The 21954-nt window shown below is 42.1% G+C and overlaps 1 protein-coding gene across 1 annotated transcript in view; it reads right to left on the reverse strand.

Moving 5' to 3' along the window:
• LOC122788261 (stonin-1-like) overlaps positions 1-21954 on the reverse strand; it is a 1416105-nt gene that overhangs the window by 40638 nt on the left and 1353513 nt on the right. The gene's annotated exons all lie outside the window — the stretch shown is intronic.

The raw sequence follows: 21954 nt of genomic DNA on the forward strand, positions 1-21954 counted from the left end.
TATAGCTCAGGGCAAAAGCTATTAGAGTGGCTTTGTACAATTTCACCAAAGGCATGCAAGTACTCTAAAGAGCTTAAATTATCGCTACAAAAACAGCCATAGTTGAAAGGATTTAAAAATATTTAATAACAAATAGTCAAAACACAAGACAATACTTTTTACTACACAGTGCTAGTCAAGTTCAGACATCACAGAGAAACATTTAAAATAATTCAGTAGTACAGTTCTGACATCACAGAATAACATAGTCTAATTTTTCTAGTTTATAGCCATTTCTGAGAGAAAACACAAGTCTAAGATAAACTTACATACAGAGCAAGATAGTGCTGATGAGTTGGATGGTCAAGACAAAAATGCTTAATGCTCTCTGATTCTCTCTGTTTTTAAAACCACAGTCCTGGTTCACATTACATCATTCTTCACACATCGTTCCCAGGCTAACAGAAACTACATTTACATTCTTCACCTCTGGGCAGAAACCAGAGCAATAAAGGACATTTATGCATGCAAATTCTGGCCAATACCCCTCTCCTTATAAGAATAGGCAGGATGCCTCACTCTAGATTTCCTGGCTCCAAGTTTTAACATCAAAGGGTCACAACACGCTTTACTTGGTCAGTAGAGTACACAGTTACATTTTTTCCAGTTCCACATCCAACACTATTTTTACCATTTAAGACACAAGCCTGTGGTTTACATTTACAGATGACAGAATTATCTCCAAAATTCTATCTGGCTAGACTGGCAGCCTTCACCCATCTTCACACCTTATATATTCTTCCTTTTCTTTTACTTCTACCCATACAGCCAAATGGTCTGAGAAACATATTTCTTTTGTTCCTTTTATATAATTTTCAAAGTATCAGATATTAGAAAATAATCTCCGGTTTAATCTCATTTTTTTTATATATCCAATGTATATTATCCCATATGTATAACTTTCCACTTTTCATTTATTGACATTTGTTGACTGGGAAAGTCCACTGGGCCAAAATGTCCCATTTTCAGTGGAGGTCCAGAGAGAAAAACTCCAATAATTAGAGACATTTATACATTTCAGACTATATATTACTGACTGTAGAAGTGTTACATAAAAAGCTCCAGCAATTGCAGACAATTTTTAAATTTCAGATTACACATCATTTTACATGCTGTTTTATCATCATTCCCTTCTTTCTTTTCCTCAAATCACAATTAAAACCTTCTATCAATATTATTTCTATATTCACTCTTACATAATTTTTGTAATATATCCCTTTTTTAGTGACAAATGCATATATTGCAGTAATTCTACATACATCCTTCTTATATCTAACATGGTTATTCAGCCTAACTCAAGTATAATCCAAGACCTTAACTGTTTCATTACATAAGACAGCAATCCCTGAACATGAATCTTTCCCCATGTTCCATATAATGCTCCCTGCCCATACGTTTTCTATCTGCTTCCTTTCTTCTTCTAAGTTTCTTGTATCCTCCAAGATGATTACATGCATATCAAGTAGCATACAACATTCCAATACACATAGCCTACTTTTAACATTTTTATACTATGTTTATTGATAAGATTCTCATTTTCTTCCAGATTTATTAACTTACCACCCCCCCTTTTTTAATTTTCTTTCATAGTCACTTTTAAATGCTCTTTTCCTTTCACCCTTCTCCCTATCCCCTTTTTAAATTTTCTTTCATAATCACTTTTAAATGTTCTTTTCCTTTCACCCTTCTCCCTATTTAATTTTTTAGCTCTATTTTCCAGTTACTATCTTCCTCTTCATTTGTTTCCAGTACTAATTCCTCACCATCATTGTCAATTACTTTATACTTTGCGTTTTTATTTTCTTCTTGTATGATATTTTGTTTTTCATGTTCATGCTTTACATGTTTTACTATATCATGTACATATTCCTGTGTCTGCTCTTTTTGCTCGACCTGTACGTGTTCATCACAATTAACTGAGTCGTGTCTCATTTTCCCACATTTTTTACACATCAAATCACATTTTTTTTTTATTTCATATCCCACTTTTCCACAAACAAAACATCTTTGCCTATTATAATTACTTATTAAATGATCACTCTTTCCACAAAAAAAAGTTTTCGGCTGTCCCTTATATTTTACATAACCTCTGTTTCCTTCAACTGTTGTTATACTTGGAATATGTACAATATTATCATTTTCTATCTCAAAGTAATCCCACAATCCCATCCAGCACTTTTTCGCATACAGATTTTAAAGTTTTTCAATGTTTCCTTATCCAACTCCGAAACTGTACAGTAATTATCTTTTTAGTCTTTATTAAAAGCTTGCACCACTTAAGAGTTCCACAGACTACACTATAACTTTGAGTCTCCCATGAAAAGATGCCACTAGCCTAGTGGGAATAATAGTGGAGTAATCCTTCCTTTGAGATTTGTACCATTAGTTGAAAAGGTCTGCTCTTGTTTAGTAGTGTAAATTACTTAGTTTCTTTTTCAGTGTCCAATATTAAGGTTTTGTCAGTACAACTGAGCAGTTTAAATATAGCCTGGCATGGCAGGAAGTTGGCTGACACTAGTGGGTTTAAATAAGCTATGACATCTTTCTATAATTATGTGCCCAGTTACGTTTTGGGAAAGTGCTCCTGCACCTTCTCACCCTTTATTTCTTCATTCCTGATAGCCGTGTGTTGTTCCATGTCTTCCAGGTCTTCAATCTGTGATTGCAACTTCTTGATTTACAGTCTGTTTGCTGAAACTGATGTCCTTCTATATCACTGCTGCACCTTACAGATCTACTGCCAGAGATAGCCCAACGTCTGGCCAATATACCAAAGCCCTTAGATCTTGCATACTTTGAATATCCCATGTATGCTCCCCTCACAGAATGTAGGGCATAAAGGCAACATATAGACAACTACCCAGAAATTCTTTGCTGCTAGTCTGAACACCATTAGCTCTCATTGGTCTGAGCGCCCTTTGCTGTGCCAAATACCTTGCAGTCAGATAAGTACCCTATTGGGTTCATTTTTCTTTTTTACTGTTGATTCTGTTTTCTTTTGGTTACCTGGAGTTCAAGTTATCCAAGAAGGGAAAATGTCACTGTATGAGGCAGATTTCCCACAAGGGTCACCACTAACAGTGACATTTTTGTTTGGGTACTTCCCACGAACATACGTCTTGTAGTGTTTGCGGGCATTTGTGCTAAGATTCTTAGAAGCGAGTTGTCCTTCCAGGCCATCTATCTTGAGAACCAGAAGCTCAAACTGTTAGGCGATGGTAGCATGGTGGGGTATTGATTAACCACAAGGTACTTCTGCTAAGTATGAAGAAGGCCAAGAAGTCTTGGCTGGATGTTTGGTCTGTCCAGCACTACTGGAAGTCTTTATAGAGGCAGGTGATAGCACTGTGGGCCAGCCAGCTGGTCTTGACTTTAGATTCCTCTACTGCAACTCTGCTGGAGGCCAGCATGGGTCCCCCTTTCCTTTCACACATCCTCTGAGACTTTGCAAGTGTCTGCTCCTGATGTCAAGGGGGAACCGAGGTTGATTATCTTGGAGGGTCCTAGAGGCATTCCACAGATTCTTGTCAGGGAAGAGCTTCCAGGTAACTTCATCAAGCCCAGTCAGGGTTCAGAACCTCCAGTGTTTGTTAGGTCTCACATAACTACTACAACACAGAAGCCTAAACATTCTTCTGTATACCCTAAGGGCCCTCAAAGGGAATGGCACGAGTTTACTCGGGCCTGTTTACTGCCTTAATAGCACTGAAACTTCCAAGGGGTTTCTATGCCTACCTCCCCCACTTAATAGCAATTCCTTTCCAAAAGGCCTAAGGAGCCTGATTCCACGGATTATGATTCAGAGTCTGATGATGGGTCCTTGCCCTACTTTTCCAAGTTGCCTTCTCCTTTGGCTTATGGCTATGATGAAGAGAAGTCTATTAGCCAAGAGGCTCCCTTGGAGTTATTCTCTTTTGAGGACACAGTAACCGGAATGATGGACTACTTTAAGTGGGACTCTTCTCAGGTGTCTGAAATACAGAAGAGGCATTACGAGTTGCTTCAGGTGGACAATCTTAAAACTTCTATAGTACCTCCTGTGTTGGCTGCTATGTTAGACACCTTTATAGCTGCATCTAAGACTCCTGATTCTCAGCCCCCTGCTCCAAAGAAACCTGACATGTTCTATAAGGATCTTGTGGACTGTCAATTCTTATCCATGTGTCCTTCTGCTGATCCTGCTGTAGTGCCAGCCTCCTCTAGCTCTAGATATGACATCCAACCTGCAGTGCTTGGTAAAGGTATGCTCCAAAGACCAGGTAGCTGCCTCAAGGACAGAATTGGTATTAACGCCCTTGAAAAAAGCACCAGAAGAAGCCACAGCCCTAGCAGAGTGAGCCTTAAGCATAGAAGGAAGGCTTGTACCATGAAAAGAGAAATGGTCTGCTTGGAAACCACCAAACCTAATGATCTAAGAAGAAGAGAAACAAAAAGCTGATCAGATTTTCAAAAAGCTTTTGTTTTGACCAAATAAAATCTGAGTTATCTATTCACATACAAAGTGTGCAACACCTTCTCACTAACAGATTACAGAGAAGGGAAAAAAGTGGGCAAATCAATTAAGAGACAATTCATTCACCAGCTTAAGCATAAAAGGAGAACTGCTAGGAAGAGACACACTGTCCTTATGAAAAACTACAACAGCCATAATGGCTTGAAGCTCAGACACCCGTCTGGCAGAAATAAGGACTAACAAAAGAACAGTCTTCCAGGAACAGTGCTGTAAGGAAGTTGAAGCTGCAGGCTCAAAAGGAGCCAGAGTCAATTTCTCCAAAACAAAATTAAGATCCCAGGAAGGAAGAACAGACTTCCTGGGATGTCTAATATGAAGGACACCTTTAACAAACTGTTCAGCTTCAAACCTAGAGACCAAAGGAGAAGCTAAAGGCAGACAAGCAGAAATAGCTGAGATGTGGGTTTTAATAGAAGAATATACCAACCCAGCTTTGAGCAATTCATATAAATAAGAGAGAAGCAAAGGAACATCCACAGTAAGTGTCCAAGTTACGAAAGAGACACCAAACAGAAAACCTCTTCTGTTTGGACAAGTAGGGTTTCCTGGCTTCCTCCAGAACTCAAACCACGTCCTCAGAAAAAAGGTGCCTATAGGGACTCAAAATACTATCATCCACAGTGTCAGTTGAAGAGTGGACAGGTGGGGATGGATAAGAGATCTCTCGTCTTGTGTGAGAAGATCCACCCTGTGAGGTAACTTGTGGATTACCCTGGCTAAGTGAAAAAGGAGGAGGAACAGATGGGCCAAAAGGGATTCACCAGCAAGATTTTGGGAGCATCCTGTTTTATCTTGCACAGGATTTTTGCAATAAGAAGGGGAGAGAAGGCATAAAGAAACATCCCTTCAATGAATAAGATAGGGCTTGCACCTTCCAAGCCAGAGGACATAGAGTCCTGGCACAAAATTGAGGAAGTTGTCTGTTCAGAGGGGAGGCAAAGAGATCTACTTGAGGAATTCCCCACTGGTGGATAATGTCCTGAAGCACATCCATGTGAAGCATCCAATTGAGAGATTGTGTTATGGAACTCGTCAGGGAGTCTGCCACAAAATTCTGATTTGAAGGAATGTACATCACCTGAAGTGTGACTTAGTACTGAATCCCTAGCTCCCAAACATGGACTGCCAATCTGCAAAGAAGATAGAACCTTGCCCCCCCTTGTTTGCTGATGTACTACAACCCTGTGGTATCACCTGTAAAGAACTTTAGGGATCCTGGAGAAAACAGAGTATGGAAAGCAGTTGGGGCCAACAGAACAGCTCTCATCTCCTTAATAGTGATGTTCTCCTTCTGTTGCTGATGAGAACAAAGGTCTTGCACCTTTAGGTTTCTGAAGGAAGCCCCTCAACCATTGTCTGAAGGGCCTGTGAACAGCTCTTAAGAGGGAAGCAGAGGTTAAAAGAGAAGCCCTGAATTCAGTTGGTGAATCTGCCACTGAAATTCCAACTTGAAACATGGAAGAAGAGGAATTGGAAACTCTAGAGGATGAGAATGCTGAAGTCAAACTGACTTGATACCACTGAAGTTCTCTCGTGCAATCTGGTGAAGAGAAGCATAGGGGTGGTGTGGATGTCATGAATTTCAGAGCCCTCAGAAATTCCCTGGCTGAAATCAAGGCCAGAGGAAGAAAGGACTGAAAAAAGGAAATCACAGTTAAAGCCTTGGGAGGAGGCAGGGATGTTAGTATAGGAACAGTTTGGATCCTGCATCCCAGAAAAACATGATCCCGTGATGGTGACAGGAAGGACTTTTGAAAATGTACAGTGAACTCCAGGCTTTGCAATACAGCAATGACCCACTGGAGGTGCAGTAAAATAATCCCTGTAGAGGAGGCTTGAATGAGCGGGTCACCTAAATAAGGAAATACCTGAATGTCTTTGAGCCTGCAAAAAACAATCACAGGAGCTAGATATTTGGTGAATACTCTTGAGGCAGTAGATAGGCCAAAGAGCAAAGCAGAGAACTGAAAATGCCAGGAAGCAGCAGAGAACGTAAAAACCTATGAAAAGGGAATGAATAGGGATATGGAGGTAACTATCCTTGAGATCCAGAGAAACCATAAAAGCCTGAAGAAGCAGTAGAGGGGAACAAAGTCTGAAGGGCTAGCATTCGAAAGCAGGGAACCTTCAGAAATGTATTCAGGTGAGAAATATCCAGAATGTGTCGTCAAGTGTCCTCTTTCCTGGGGACCAAAAACATTCTGGAATAAAACCCCTTCCCCCTTTGAGCAGCTGGAACCCCAAATAGTTCCCCGAATCAAAAGACCCTGAAGCACCTCTGGAAAAAGCTGAACTGGTCTTGAAGTGGCTGAGGAATGCCCATGAATGGAGGGAAGAGATTTCCAAACCATGAAATATTCTTTCCATCATTCGCCAAGGGTATGCTTAACCAGACAGGAAGAGACAGAGAAAGATGATGTGAAAGAGGAATGTGGCTGGGAAGAATTGGGTAGTCAAACAGCACCCATCAGGAAAGGAAAGCTTCTGGGCAGGAGGGGTCTGTGTAGACTTAGCGGGCGAACCCTCCTACTTCCCTTCTTGCCTTGAGGATGACAAGACTTCCTTCTAACAGAGGCCGGTTTATTCGGATAGTTTCTCTTGAACTTTGGCACAGGGGAAACAAAAATGTTTCAGGTCCTGTAACTCCTTGCCTTTTTCCTGCAGGGACTTGAACACATCAGTGTAGCAGCACCAAACAAACATTTGTTTTCCACAGGAGCATCCATCAACTGAGCCTTAATATCATCAGGCAGCTTCCTCGTGATGGCAAACTCTAATGAATATCAAGATTTGCAAGCAACACACACACTCCATGGCTTACTACTGCACGCTGTTGTACTGTACTACTCAAAAGACAGAAGTCATCTAGCTTCATGTCCTGACAGATAGCAAGGATGAAAGAAAAACACAGTGGAATCGTGGAAATGTCTACCCTTGAAAAATAGAAATGGTCAGTTGTCTTGCTTATTTTTACTTGGAAAACTTTAAATGGGTTAGTTAATGCCATTTTTCTCGTGAAAATATTGGCCGTTGCTATTCAGCATTTACATATCTATCAGGAATGGCTGGCTAGGAGAAGCATCTCTGTTGCAGGTCAGCGGCTGTTCCAAAATTGTACAAATGGAAACTGCAAGTGCAGCTCAATCAGCTCATATAAAATAAAGGTATTTCTTAAGCTCTAATATGGATATATAAAAAAACTTAGAAACAAAATGTTACGACAGGAAACTTAGATCAGCCAGGCAAAAATTAGAAATGTAGAACTTTAATACACAAAGCAAGATCTTCACAAAAAAGTTTAAAGATAAACTCTTTCATTCCTTAAACCATCCAATGAGATAACTCAATAGTAGCCAAGCCTCCATACAGGAGCAGCAGATCTCAAAGAGAGGTATTCTAAGCGAACAAAAGCTCTCATCTTTTAACTTTTTGTGAAGATCTTGCTTTGTGGATTAAAGCTCTGCACTTCTAATCTTTGGTTGTCTGAGTTTCTTGCCATAACATTTTGTTTCTTGGTTTAGTTACTTTGTTTTGGTTTTTGTGTGTTAAAAAGAGTCCTAACGCTGCATGTACCACAGACCCTTTCAATGCTGAACTTGGAAGAATGAGCCCAAAAGGAGGAACGATCCCATAATGAGGTACATTTGACATGCATTATTAAGTGCAATCAAACACATTTTCTCTCAAAATCTCCCTGGTTTTAGGAGGGATTAGGAGGAAAAGAGATAAATTTTGCACCAAAGAGACAGTAGACGTGAATGATCCATTCAGAGCTCATTAATTCATTCATTATACACTTTCTTAATTATTACGGTCAGAACGCTAAAACTGAAACAGCTATTTAGCAGACAAGGAAAAATAAACACTCACCATGTTCTTTGCAAATGTAAACTAATTTTATCCATTCCCATCACCATATTATGAGTTAATAACTTAAAAATTGTAAATAAAAAAAAAAAATTGGGAATTGAAGGGGCCACTCGGAAATTTGTGGCAGCCCATTATTTTGCCCTCAAAACCAGTAAATACTGAGGAATTTGGTACAGTTGAGAGGTATGCAACTATAGTTAATGGAATGGCAAGCTACCTGGTAAGAAACCACCAACAGAGACAAGGGGGGAGAAGTTTTTCCCTCAGAATCAGGATGGTCAGAAATAATCTGGCATGCCTGAGAAAGGACAGCCAAAACATATCTGGTCAGACTATTTTTATAATTAACAGCTCGAAAGGCTAGGGTGGCTGAAGTATAAACTTCTTTACCCAGCTTTTCCATAGTCTTGCTGTCGTTATCAGAAGGAAGAAGCTTAGTAGAAAGGCAGTAATTTAGAAGACTAGTCGAATGCCACAGAGCCCACAGAAGGGTCAGCAGATGGGCATGTATAAAAGAATTTACAGTCATCAGGCACTTTATAAAACCTATCCTTTTTTTAGGAGCACGGGGCTTGAAGTGCAGAAGAAAAGGCATCCAGTAAAGCAGCCAAAACAGAAGGAAGAGCAGAGGGTCTAGGAGACACCATTTGAAGGAGCTCATACTATTTCCTCTGCACTTCAAACACTTGGAAACAGTTTCATTTAAAGAATTCCATCATCCTGGAAATGGTATCCCTAAAGGAAATCTCCTCAAAAGGAGATTTAGGACTAGCAAACTCCTTTTCCTCAGAGCCATAATCTAAAGGGGAAGGAATCTGGGTAGAATAGGCCAGGGATTCCTCATCAGAATCCTCTTCTTCCTCAGAGGAATTCTTCTCCCTAGACCTCAAGGGGAGATGATGACCCTGAGGAGGCTTCAAAGGCCATAAGAGCTCTGAACAAACCCCGTGTAAAATTCTGCCATTCACTTTGAGGGTCCTTAGGAGCAGAAGAAATAGGTTTTGTCTTTTGCTTCTTTTTTAAAAGAACATCTGCCTAATGAAATACAGAAGGCTCCAACGTTGGCCTACATTTAATAATCGCAGTAGAGACTTCCTCTCTCACCAGTATCCGAGGAACCCCCCTAGGCCCTTCGGAGATGATCAGCCACAGTTCCTCCTGAATGTCCAAAGCAGACATTTGCAAGGTCTCAGAGGACATGCGAGAAGCCAGATCCATGCTGGTCTCAGAACCGGTTGCAGGAACCAGAAGATCCTCTGGGCTTTCACCAGCCTTAACAGAGACATCTGTTGGAGGAGGCACAGCCAAAGAATCTGACCTGATTATTTTGGCCCTCAAAGACAGCTGACCCTCAGGCGAGGAAGTACCTTCCAAAGAGTCTTTTGCTAAAAGTTTTAGACTCTGGTTTTCAAGATAGATGGTGAGGGATGAAAGACGACTATGCAAGATTTGTGGAATGAAAGCCTGACAAATAGTACAGGATGTATGGTTGTGAGAAGCACCTAAACAAAACAAGCACTGCTCATGATGTTCCTTATGGGGAATCTGTCTCCTACATTGGCATTTACCCTTTCTGGATGACATGAAACCTCACACCACCACAAATGCTAAAAACATAAAAGGATAAGCAAAAAAAAAAAACCCCAAAGGGGCACTTATCTGAATGGCTAGGTAAACCAGCAACAACTTGAGTGATCAGACGGACTATCAAAGATAACAGACTGGCAGCAACGAAGTTCTGTGCATGATACACCCAGATATCACCTTTATGCCCTATGCCTTGTGCAGGAGCATAAAAGTGTGACGTTCAGTGTATCGTTAACAACCTAAAGGCTTTGGCATACTGGATGGACATCGGGCTGCCTTAGAAGGGGATTTCCCCATGTGAAGAGCACTGCAACAGTGAAATGGAAGAATATCATCTATACTGCTTCCACCTTGGTCTCTGGGACTATCACTTACCTGATCCACACGATTAGGTATGCTCCGACCTTGATTGCCCAGGCTTGTCAGGTTATTTATGACCTTCCTGATTCTAAAGGGACGTCGTCTGTGCTCTTTGTTTTGGTCTCTACCTCGTAGGTGGCTCGCCATTCTGTCAAATGCAGCAATGATGCTGCTGATGCCTCCTCCAGAGCTGCTGCATTTGGGTCCATCATGAGGCATTATTCTTGGCTTTGTCTGCAGTCATTACCTGAAGACATTATTATTTAAAGAAGCATCCAGCAACTTGGACTTAATCTATTTGGGACTGCTGCTGCTATTGCGTTTAAGTGTCTTCAAGGAGGAGGTAAAGCTTTGCAGAACCTTAAACATATTTTTCATGTCCTTTACCCCTAAATTCCAGGGGAACTAGCTTACTAGGTCTACTTTTGTTCACAGACAGCCTTTTTAGGCCACTAAATGCAGGAAGGGTGGTAGGTGAGCTCCTCCTAAGTCTTCTCAGACACCTGTGGTCCAGAATTCTCCTTTCTCTGACAAATCTGCTACTCTGATATTTTGCCCCCCGCAACCTTTGGCCAGGTTCCCTTGTCCCTTCGGTTCTCCCTCTGTCTTCCACACTGGCACCTCATAACCTCAGACCCTTGAGTTCTGTGCATCATCCATCAGGGTTACTTCATAGTGTGGAAATATCTCCCTCCTTTTTCGGTGATTCCTCAACCTCCAAGAATAGCTTCCTTATTTCTTAGAAGTTCTTGGGTCCCTGGTGGACCAGGGAACTATTTGGATGGTCCCTCCCTCCTGCTTAAATAGAATAGGGATTTTACTCCAGAATGTTCTTGGTGCCTTGAAAGGAGTGCACCTGGAGATCTATTCCTTCTCAGATATTCTCTCTTCAAACCCCATTTCCTCTGTTACTGCCCCAGGCTTTTCTGGTATCCTTGGATCTGTAGGATGTTTACCTTTATATTCTTGTCCACCCTCTTTTCAGGAAGTTTTTCCATTTATGCGTTTCTTCCTCCCATTGTCAGTTCTTTGCTTTGCCCTTTGGCCTCTCTACTGCCCCATGGGTATTGACAAAATGTCTAGTTCCTGTGATTGCCTTTTGCAGGTGCTAAGGGATTCAGATTTTTCCTTATTAAGATGACTTGTTGATTCAAGCACCTTCTCCCATTTGCCTGTTACAAGCTCTGGAAATTCACCATTTCTCTCATTCAAAGTTTGGGATTCACCAAGTTATGTCTATTCTGACTCCCTCTCAGGATCATGAATATCTGGGCTGCAGGATTCAGATAGTGCCAATGCTGGTCTCTCTTCCACATCCAAAGATTCTGTCCTTAATAGCTTTCTTTCAGTCTCCTCTTCTGCCTGCCATTCCAGCCAGGGAGTTTCTCTGGGCCCAAGGATTCATGGCCTCTTTCTATTCCAATGCTCCCTCTTGTCAGACTGCATGAGTAATCTTCGATGGTACCTCAAAGTCAGTTTGGCTTCAGCATTTTCACCTTCTGGATTTCAGAGTCCCTTTCCTTCCCTATCTCAAGTGGGATTTCGAGTGGTAGATTCATCAACTTACCCTCAAACGCAGGCCCGCCTTTTCATCCTCTGGTTCCTTTTCAAAAACTGCTCACTGGTGCTTCAGACATGGGCTGGGGGGCCTTCCTGTGGCCACCTGAAAGTTTAGAGTCTCTGGCCTCCCCCACATCAGAAGTCAGACCATACAAACATCAAAGAAATAAGAGCTTCATTTCTGGTCCTTTAGGCTTTCCACCCCATTCTCTCTTTAAGCCCCCTGCAGATTTACAAAGACAACATCACACTGATGTAGTATGTAAATACATGGTAAGCACCAAGTCCTCTCTTTTTTGTAGAGTGGCTCTTAAGGCCTGGGATCTGTCCCTCAGTTAAGAGACAACTCTTCAGGCAGTGTACATTTCTTCAGTACACATGCTGGTGGCAGACCCTGAGCAGGTCCAAAACACAGACTCACAAATGGATGCCTCACAGAGATGCATTTCTGAACACTGTCTATTGGTGGAGTATTCCTTGGGTAGATCTTTTTTCTTCCCTTCTGAACAGATAACTCCCTCTTTTCTGTTCCAGAGTACCATGCCATCTGGCGTGGAAGGCGGATGGCCTTTCTTTTTCCTTGGAAAGGGATGTTTCTTTTTGCCTTCCCTCCCCTTCCTCTAATTCAACAGTCTTGTTGAAGATTCAGCTAGACTCCCCAAAATCTTGCTAGCGACTCTCTTTTGGCCAAGACAGCACTGCTGCCCCCTCTTAATGCATCTGGCTAGGGGAAATCATCAAAAGTTACCTCACCGGTTGAACCTCTTCGCATAGGACAAGGGGTCACCCATCCATCCCCACTTGTCCATTGTTCAACTGACACCGTGGGTGATGGGGTTTTGATCTCTTCTGAGCACCTCTTTTCTGAGGACAGGCTCATGGATTTACAGGATGCAAGAAAACCTGCAACCAAAATCTTATATGTTGAAATAGAAAAGATTTTGTGCCATGCACATAGCCAGGACCCATTTTCAGAAAGGGGTCTCTCTGGTTCTCTTCTATTGGTATCAGTTGCTCTAGTCTGGCTTGCTTTAGACTATTTCTGCATGTCTGAACTTGCATCCTCCTTTGGTTTCTAGTTTTGTGGTCAGTTTCTTAAAGGTGTCCTGCATCTTAGGCCCTCAAGGAAGCCTATTCTTCCTCCTAGGGACCTTAATTTTGTTTTGGAAAAAGTGACCCAGTTTCAGCTTCTCTGTAAAACTGTACCTGAAAGACAGTCTTGCTGCTTTGCTCTTACGTCTACTTGGAGTGTTTCTGAGCTTCTGGCCCTTATAGCCAATTCCTCCTTTTTTGTTTTTTTTCACAGAGACAGGGTGTCTCTACAAACTAATCCTTTTATGACTAAGGTTGTTAATGAGTTGCTCAGAAAGGAGGTAGTACAACTGCGTTCCATTTTTTTCCTTTTCCTAAGTCTGCTACTGAGAGGATCTTGCATACCTTGGATTTACACAGACAGCTTTTTGTTTCTTTTCATCCCAGGACTTTGGGTTTAGCTGTTTCCAAGCAAACCATCACCTCCTGGATATCGAAGGCCATTTCCTTTTGTTGTTCTTTTTATGGCAAATTTCTGTCTACTTCTGTAGACAATAGGGCTGTTGCCTCTTCTGGTATTTTTAATCCTGTATGGGCTTGTTGAGGGCTCTTTCCCGCCTTCCACCTCCCACTCCTTATTTGAACTTTTGTGCCCTCCATAAGGTGAGGAATACTGCAACAGTGATGTAGAAGGACATAGTACAGCTGTGTAAAATCTTAGTAGATGTCCTTCTCTTCAGTGTTGCAATACTTTTACCTTAGGCATCTCCTGCTAAGGATAGCCCAACATCCGGACAGTATACCAAAGCCTTTAGACCTTACATGGGCCATATGTCACATGAATGTTCACTGCACAGGACAAAGGGCATAAAGGTGATGTATGGATGGAGTTAGAACCGGACTGCCTTAGAACAGAAAGTCTCTATAGGACAAAAATATATCTAGTCACATTCAAAGGGAGAAAATGCCACTGGAAAAGGCCCTTGTTCAGGAGGGTAATCTAATCAAAACCCAAAAGAAAAGATTTTACACAACTGCACTTTCTCTTACTGGAAGGATATATTTGTGGAGGTGGCAGTTTCCAGAAAGTTGTTCTAGTAGACAGTTCCTGGACATGATCTTTATTCTTCACTGCAAGGGCCTTCAATTATGATGTGCCCCCTAAGACTGCACTGACTATATATACAAGTTAGTACCTCCAGCTTGTCACTGATTGAGAGCCGATTTACAAGATCAAGCAGGCCTATGTCAGGATGCCCATTTACTGAATCTATTTAACTTCTAGTGGCTGAAAATATGTTGTTTCTTCTCAGCATTTCAAAAACAAAGAACGCTTAAACATGTTATCAGGCTGATTTAGTTGAAAAACAGAACAGCTATAAGATAGCAACCAGAAATGTATTGACCCTGCCCTGGAATAATGGAGATCCAGAGTTACTTTGCCAAATTATTGTATTTTACATTCCGTTGAAGAGGGCATTTGAGACCCTTGGGATATATTTCCTGGTATGTATTAAATTCTTTACACAAAAAAGCTTCAATCATAAATAATCTGCCTTTTTTAAATAAGATCTTGAACTTTGCAGGTTTGACATACTTTTTATAGGTTCATAGGTATGTAACAAGGCTAACAACTATAAGGGCCTTTTAAAGCTGAAATTCCTGTTATTTATCCAAGCTGCACTTGAAATGGGTTAGAGAGGAACTCTGCTTCACATGGACAGGGAGCCTGCTCCAAAGAAGAGCCAGTCTCTGGGATACATACCTTATACTAAAACATGTCCTATTTGCATCACAGATAAGGTTTACGTCATCAGAACGGGTAATTGTGGGGCTGTTTGTTTTGCGAATATGAAGGAGGTTCATCAGGGTGAGATGTAACAATGCCTTGTATGACAGGCACAGATCTCACCTTAACAGCCTATAGGAGACAGAATACAGGGATGGTGCCTTGAAGCGGTCTGCATAGGACATGTTACTTACTCCCTGTGCTCTTTTAGTAAGGAAACACTGTGGACATTCCAACTGTTTAACAATGCCTGGTTAGGTATATTTCAAAAGGTGGCATTGTACTCAATGACAGATATGATGAATGCTGAATACAGTGAAACAGAACTCCTTGGACCTGGATTCCACATTTTTGTTGGTAAGCTACACAACACTGAATGATTTCCTCACTACTGTAGACATGTGATGGTCAAAGGCTAGATTACTGCTTATTTGTGTCCCAAAGTCCGTAACTACTAGCTCAGTTCTTAGGTATGTGTTGCCAATAGGATAGTTAACAGGATACTATTATGCATTTCTTGGCATTTAGTTTTAAACCATGGCTCGGACACCAGCTATTTGCCTGTGTCAGCCCTTCCTCATAGGTTCATAGGTTTATACTAGGCTATCTGCCCTAAGGCATTTATAAGCCTAGCCCAAATTTTTGTGGCTTACGCCACCCCTTATATGAAAAAATACTGTGCCCATTAGTTTGTTGTGCCTCTGTCCAGCAGTGACAGAGATGATTCCTGGGGTAAACCTACGATCTCCCATCCACAGGTCAAGATTTCTCTTGAAAAGAGCCAGCGAGGTGCTCTGCCTCACATGGACCGGGATTTTATTCCACAGCATAGGGAGTCTCTGAGTGATAAATCTATCCCTCCAGCACGTCCTATTTATATCCGTGCTAAGGTTTAAGTCGCTTGCTCTAGTGGTTTTGGTGGATTTGGATTTTTTGAGGTGGAGCATGTCCATTAATTCCGGGTTGGACATGGCCTTGTATGTCAGGCACATGTCACCTCTGAGCAGACGGTATGCGACTGAATAGAGCTGGAGTTTCTTCAATCTGGCAGCATATGACAGATTTTGGAGTCCTTTATCCTTTTGGTGAGGAACTTTTGGGGTCTCTCCAATTGCTGCAGATGTCGGGTGAGATACATCCCGAACGGGGCATTGTACTCGATCATTGGTCTGATAAGTGAAGAGTACAGGGGAACAATGACCTCACTAGATCTGGATGTGAATCCCTTCATGATCAGGTGGGCAATGTAGAAGGTCTTTCTAACCACTTTAGCAACGTGAGTGTCAAAAGAAAGGCCACTGTCAGCCTGGGTCCCCAGGTCCCTGATAACCTCTTCTGTGCTTAGTGGGTTGCCGCCTATATGGTAGCTTGGGGTTACCTTGTTTTCCCCGAAGGGTATGACTATACATTTTTTGGCGTTTAACTTCAGGCCATGGCTCTGGCACCAGCTATCTGTTTCCGTGAGTCCCTTCTGAAGGATATCCGTGTCCGATGCACTTTCCACTATGGCGCCCAGTTTGCAGTCATCTGCAAACTTTGTCAGCCAAAGTCCTGCCATGTTGGCCTGTACTTCTGAGAAGTAGATGTCGAACAATAGGGGGCCAAGGACCGAGCCCTGTGGGACACCACTTGTGACCGGCTTGGAGTCTGACAAAGCACCAGCAACTCTAACCCTGTGGGTTCTGTCCTTAAGCCAGTTTGCAGCCCATCTTGTGACATATGGGTTTACATTTAAGCTGGTAAGTTTTTCTACAATACCCGAGTGGGGTATTGTGTCGAAGGCCTTTGCAAGGTCAAGGTAGGCTGTATGGACTGCCTTTCCCTCATCAATGGCCTTGGTGACTGTTTCGAAAAAGTCAGCCAAGTTCAAAAGGCATGATCTGCCCTTGACGAAGCCAAACTGGGTCGGGTCCAATGCCTGCAAGTCCCCTATATCTTTGTTTATGAGCCCCATTATGATCCTCTCCATTATTTTGCAGACTAGACTTGTTAAGCTTATGGGGCGGTAATTACCAGGGTCCGTAGAGGCACCGCCTTTGTGGAGTGGGACCACAGTTGCCGTACGCCACTCCTTGGGCACGTATCCTGTGGTAAGGCTGAGATTAAACAGCTGCCTTATGTGCGGGTTTAATTCCTCATTTAGCTCGTGTAGCACACAGCCAGGGACACCATCCGGTCCCATTGATGCTGTGTTTTTAGCTTTAGAGAGAGCAGCTTTCACATGTGCATTTGAGATGTCTGGGAGGCTACACTCCGCTGGGATAGTTATCTCTCCTTTAGGGGGGGGAGAGGGGAGGGGGGTGAAGTTTGCACTGAACCTGTTCAAGAACATTTATGCTGGTGGGGGATTCTATGACTGCTCCTAATTTGCAATCATCTGCAAATTTAGTCAGCCTGAGGCCCCTGATACTGGCCTTGACTTCAGAGATGTAAATGCAAAAAACAAAGGAGTGGTCCCAAGACTGATCCCCGAGGGACCAAGCTTCTGACTGGCCTATTTGTAGAGGTGGACTCCCCAATTCTAACTTCCTGGATCATGTCTGTGAGCCAGCTGGCAGTGGGTGACATTTGAGTTTATACCTAACCTCTTGAGTTTGTCAACAAAGCCCAAGGACGGTATTATGTCAAATGCCTTGGCTAGGTCAAGATAGGCAGTTTGAAACATTTTGCCCTCTTCCGGTGCTTTGGTGACCTTCTCAAAGAAGTCCACCAAGTTGAATTGGCATGACCTGCCCTTGATGAAACCAAACTGGGTTGGGTCCAGTGTCTGGAGATTTCCTATGTCATTATCATTACTGATCATTTCCATGGCTTTGCATATGAGACTAGTGAGAATTAGAGGTCTGTAGATGGCCCACTTTTATGCAGAGGAATGACTGTTGCTGTTCTCTTTTCGTGAGGCATGAAGCCTATTTGGAGGATACAGTTAAACTGCAATCCTAGATGGCCTGATGGGTCATGTTTCATGCTATTTAGAAGGCATCCAGGAATACTGACTGGGGTCATTGATACCATGTTCCTGACCTTAGAGAGAGCATTGAGGACCTGTTCTCTAGTGATAGTAGTGGGAGTTATATTTGATGGCATTTCTTGCATAGAGGTTATGGGGGTGAACGGGGTAAAATCAGAGCCAAATTTGTTGGCCAGTAGGTTTGCCATATCATCTGGATCAGTATAGGTGGCTCCATTAACAATGAGCTTCACACACAATTGTGTATTGCCTCTGAGGTTGCAGACATAGTTAAAGAATACCTTGCCGTTGTCCTTGACCTGGGATGACAAATTTAGTTCAAATTTGGCTTTGGTAGCCTTTATTTGTCCTCAGAGTTGTTTGTTTAGTTTGATGGGAGTCCTTTTATCCTTCTAGGTGCTACACCTCATTGTTGTCATGATTTTCTTCCTTCTGTTATACAGACTATTGATGACGTGATTCCACCAGGGTGGCTTGCTTTTTTTTTAATCTCTTTTCTAAAACTTAAGTCTTGTATCAATGGTTGAATAGCATATTTGTCTATTAATGTCTGTAGTTTACTTAAAGCTATTACAATGTTTACATTTTTAGACACTGGGAATGGGTTCAAAACGGAGTACTTTATGTAAAAGTCTTAAGGCTATCACAATCACATTTTTTTACTTTCCATATAACTAACAACTGAAGTGTAGAAGACTTTGAAGAAAATAAATGCAACTAAATGTTAATTTTAAGTACTTAGGTCAGTACATGGGAGACCACACAAAGATGAGAAGTGAAGACAATGTGTATCAACATAGAATACCAGAGAAAGCAATGCACACTTCAGCTTAAGCTTATGTTAGCCTCTACATGGAGGGAATCCACTTCTTTTCAAATTTCAGGTCTGGGAATATGTCTATAAAATGGAATATAAGCCAAATGTTATAATTCACTGCTGTACTGCGACAATAAAGAACAATGAAAAATTAAAGCAATGCTGTCCAGCAGTGTGGAATCTGGTTCATGATCTAGCAGTCGCATGCTTACTTGAAAATGTTTAGCTTTCCAAGATTCCAACATGTGAAACTTTCATGACACTATTAGGAACGAGATCTAAAGTGTGCAAGTAGGAAAGAACTGAAGTGGTTGAACAGAGTACAGGAGTGGACTGTGCTCAACTAAGCAAGTGTGTGAAGTCACAACATGTACCAACCTAAGTTGTACAGGCCACCAAAAGAACGAAAGAGAAAGAAAAATACTGCAGAACAGGTGAATAGCAAAAGAAGAAATCTCAATTTACCCACTGTAAATGGCGAGTTAAATCAGATTCAGAATTCCAGACATTAACTTGAGTTACTTTATTAATTGCAGGACTGTTACACTGTTGAAACATTAATCCTATTGCCAAAATTAAGTTATATACTCACCATGACCAGATATCTGTGTTGTCCATTTTCATTCTTCCTTCTTCCTCAACCAATGGATTCGGGTCCTCTGATCCGACCTGGCCACATACTCTAGACTTTGGATCCAACCCTTGAGCTCCTCCCTCTACCCATAATGCCCTTGTCCATCTCCAATACCTTAGATAGAGTTTGTTGGCATAAAATCCCTATAACTAGACAGATAAGGGATAGCTGAAAGAACAGGGCTCAAACCCAGAAAGTACAGTTGCGTAAAATCTTACCATAATGGTAGATGCCTTTCTCGTCACTCTTGCAGTATTCTTTACAATAGGAAATCACAGTCACGGGCAGCCCAACATTCAGCCAGTATACCAAAGCCTTTAGGTAGCTTTAACGTATACTGTATGTCACACATATGCTCCTTGCGTAGAGTAGGGCATAAAGGCAACTTCCGGATGTACCATCCTCAGAACTGAGAGCCCCAGAAGTAACGCCAGTCCAAGAAAAAGATAGGCAATCAGTAGATCCAGAAGAGAAATGCACCAGGACATGAAGGGAGGGAGTGACTACTGCAACAGTGAAGAGAATGACATCTACCATCATGGTAAGATTTCACACAACTGTACTATATCCTTCCATTTCACTGTTGCAATATTCTTTACAATAGGGAGAGTGCCAAATCTCAGGAAGAAGACAGAGGAGGAAGGACCAGCAGAGCTCTCTAGGAAGCCATGAAAAATGATCCTAGCAAAACCAGCTCTAGCTCTGGAAATTCCATCCAACTTGTATTGCTTGGTAAATGTATGCACAGAAGTCCAGGTAGCTGCCTCAAGAATTGAGTTAGTATCCAAACCTTTGAAAAAAACACCAGAACCTGCCATAGCTCTAGTAAAATTAGCCTTAACAGGAAGAGAGATGCTCTTACTATGAAAGGAATAACAAAAAAAATGGCTTTAAAAATCCAAGAAATAGTTTGCTTGGACACAAACACTCCTAAGGACCTAAGATGAAAGGAAACAGAGCTGATCAGATTTATGAAAAGTCTCAGTCCTAGCCAAATAAAATCTGAGTTTTCTATGCACATCCAGCGTGTGCAGCACCTTCACACTGGCAGATTGCGTAAAAGGGAAAAAAGTGGGCAAATGAATAGACTGATTAAGGGACAAATCATTCACTACCTTGGGCAAAAAAGGATTAGTACACAAGGACACCCCCCCATCCTTATGCAACACCAAACAAAGGAGGACAAGCATTAATGGCTTGAAGCTCAGACACCCATTTGGCATAAGTAAGGGATAACAAAAGTGCAGTCTTCCAAGAGCAAAGCGGCAAGAAGCCTGAAAAGGAGCCTGAATAAAATTTTCCTAAACAAAATTAAGATCCCAGGGAGGATGAACAGGCTTCCTGGGAAGCCTAAGAAGAAGGATGCCTTTAAAGAATTATTTAACTTCAAATTTAGAAGCGGATGGAAATAAAGGCAGACAAGCGGAGACAGCTGTTAAGTGGGGCCTTAACAGAAGAATAAGCCAATCTACCATTGAGCAATTCACACATATAAGAGAGAACCAATGGAATATCCACAGAAAGTGGACCAAGGTTACAAGAAAGGCATCAAACAAAACCTGTTCCATTTGGATAAGTAGGATTTCCTAGTACTGGGTTTCCTGGCCTCCTACAGGACCCTAAGCATGTCCTCAGAAAAAATGTGTCTGTGGAATCAGAATCCTATCACCCAGTGTCAGTTTTACAGTGGACAGGTGGGGGTGGATGAGAGACCCTTTGTCCTGTGTGAGTAGGTCCACCCCTGACTGCCTTTAGCTAAGTGTAGAAGAGGAGGGAACCAAAGCTGTCACAGCCAAAAGCGAGTCACCAACCAGATTTTGGGAACATACTGTTGACTTTTGAACAGGACGTTTGGAATGATGGGAAGGGGAGGGAAAGCATAAAAACACATCCCCTTCTAAGAAAAAGGTAGAGCATCCACCTCCCAAACCAGAAGACCTGGCACTCTGGCACAAAAAAAAGAAGTTGGCTGTTCAGAGGGGAGGCAAAAAGATCTATTTGAGGAGAACCCCCCCCCCCTTAGACAATGTCCAGAAACACATTCCTGTGAAGCATCCATTAAGGGGAATGAGTTAAGGACCTTCTAGAGTGTCTGCCACCTTAGGGAATGTAAACTACCTGAAGTGTCACTTGATATTGGACCACAAGTTCCCACACCAAAAGTGCCAACCAGCAAAGAAAATAATATCTTGTCCCTCCTGTTTGCTTACATACTACATCACTGTGGTATTGTCTGTAAAGATCTCGAGAGGTCCCAGGGAGGAGAGACGATGGAAAGCCTGAAGAGCCAGCATAAGAGCTCTTCATCTCTGACACTGATGTGCTCTTTCTGTTGAAAAGGTGGCCAAACCCTCTGCACTTTGAGAGAGCCAAATGCTGTTCCCCATCCCACATCTGAAGCATCTGTGAACAGCTCCTGAAAGGGAATTGGAGAATGAAAAGGGAGACCTGGATTTACAGACAACTGCTGAATCCATCACTTAAGTTCCTTTTTGAGACAAGGCAGAAGAAAAACTACGAATTTGAGGGGATGCACATGTTTGTTGCCAAACTGACTTCAGAAACCACTGAAACTTTCTTGTGTGGAGTTTGGTCAGATGGAGCATTGGAATGGTGGAGGCCATTAACTTCAGAGATCTCAGAAATTTCTTGGCTGTTACAGAGGCCAGAGGAAGAAGAATTTGAAAAAAGGAAACTAATGTTAAGTGCCACGAGAGGCGGCAGGGATGCCAGAACAGTCTCAGTCTGCATCCTGCACCTCAGAAAAAAACATGATTGTGAG

The sequence above is a fragment of the Protopterus annectens genome, chromosome 1.part2, assembly GCF_019279795.1.
Source record: "Protopterus annectens isolate FY-2018-M chromosome 1.part2, PAN1.0, whole genome shotgun sequence".
Lineage (NCBI taxonomy): Eukaryota > Metazoa > Chordata > Ceratodontiformes > Protopteridae > Protopterus > Protopterus annectens.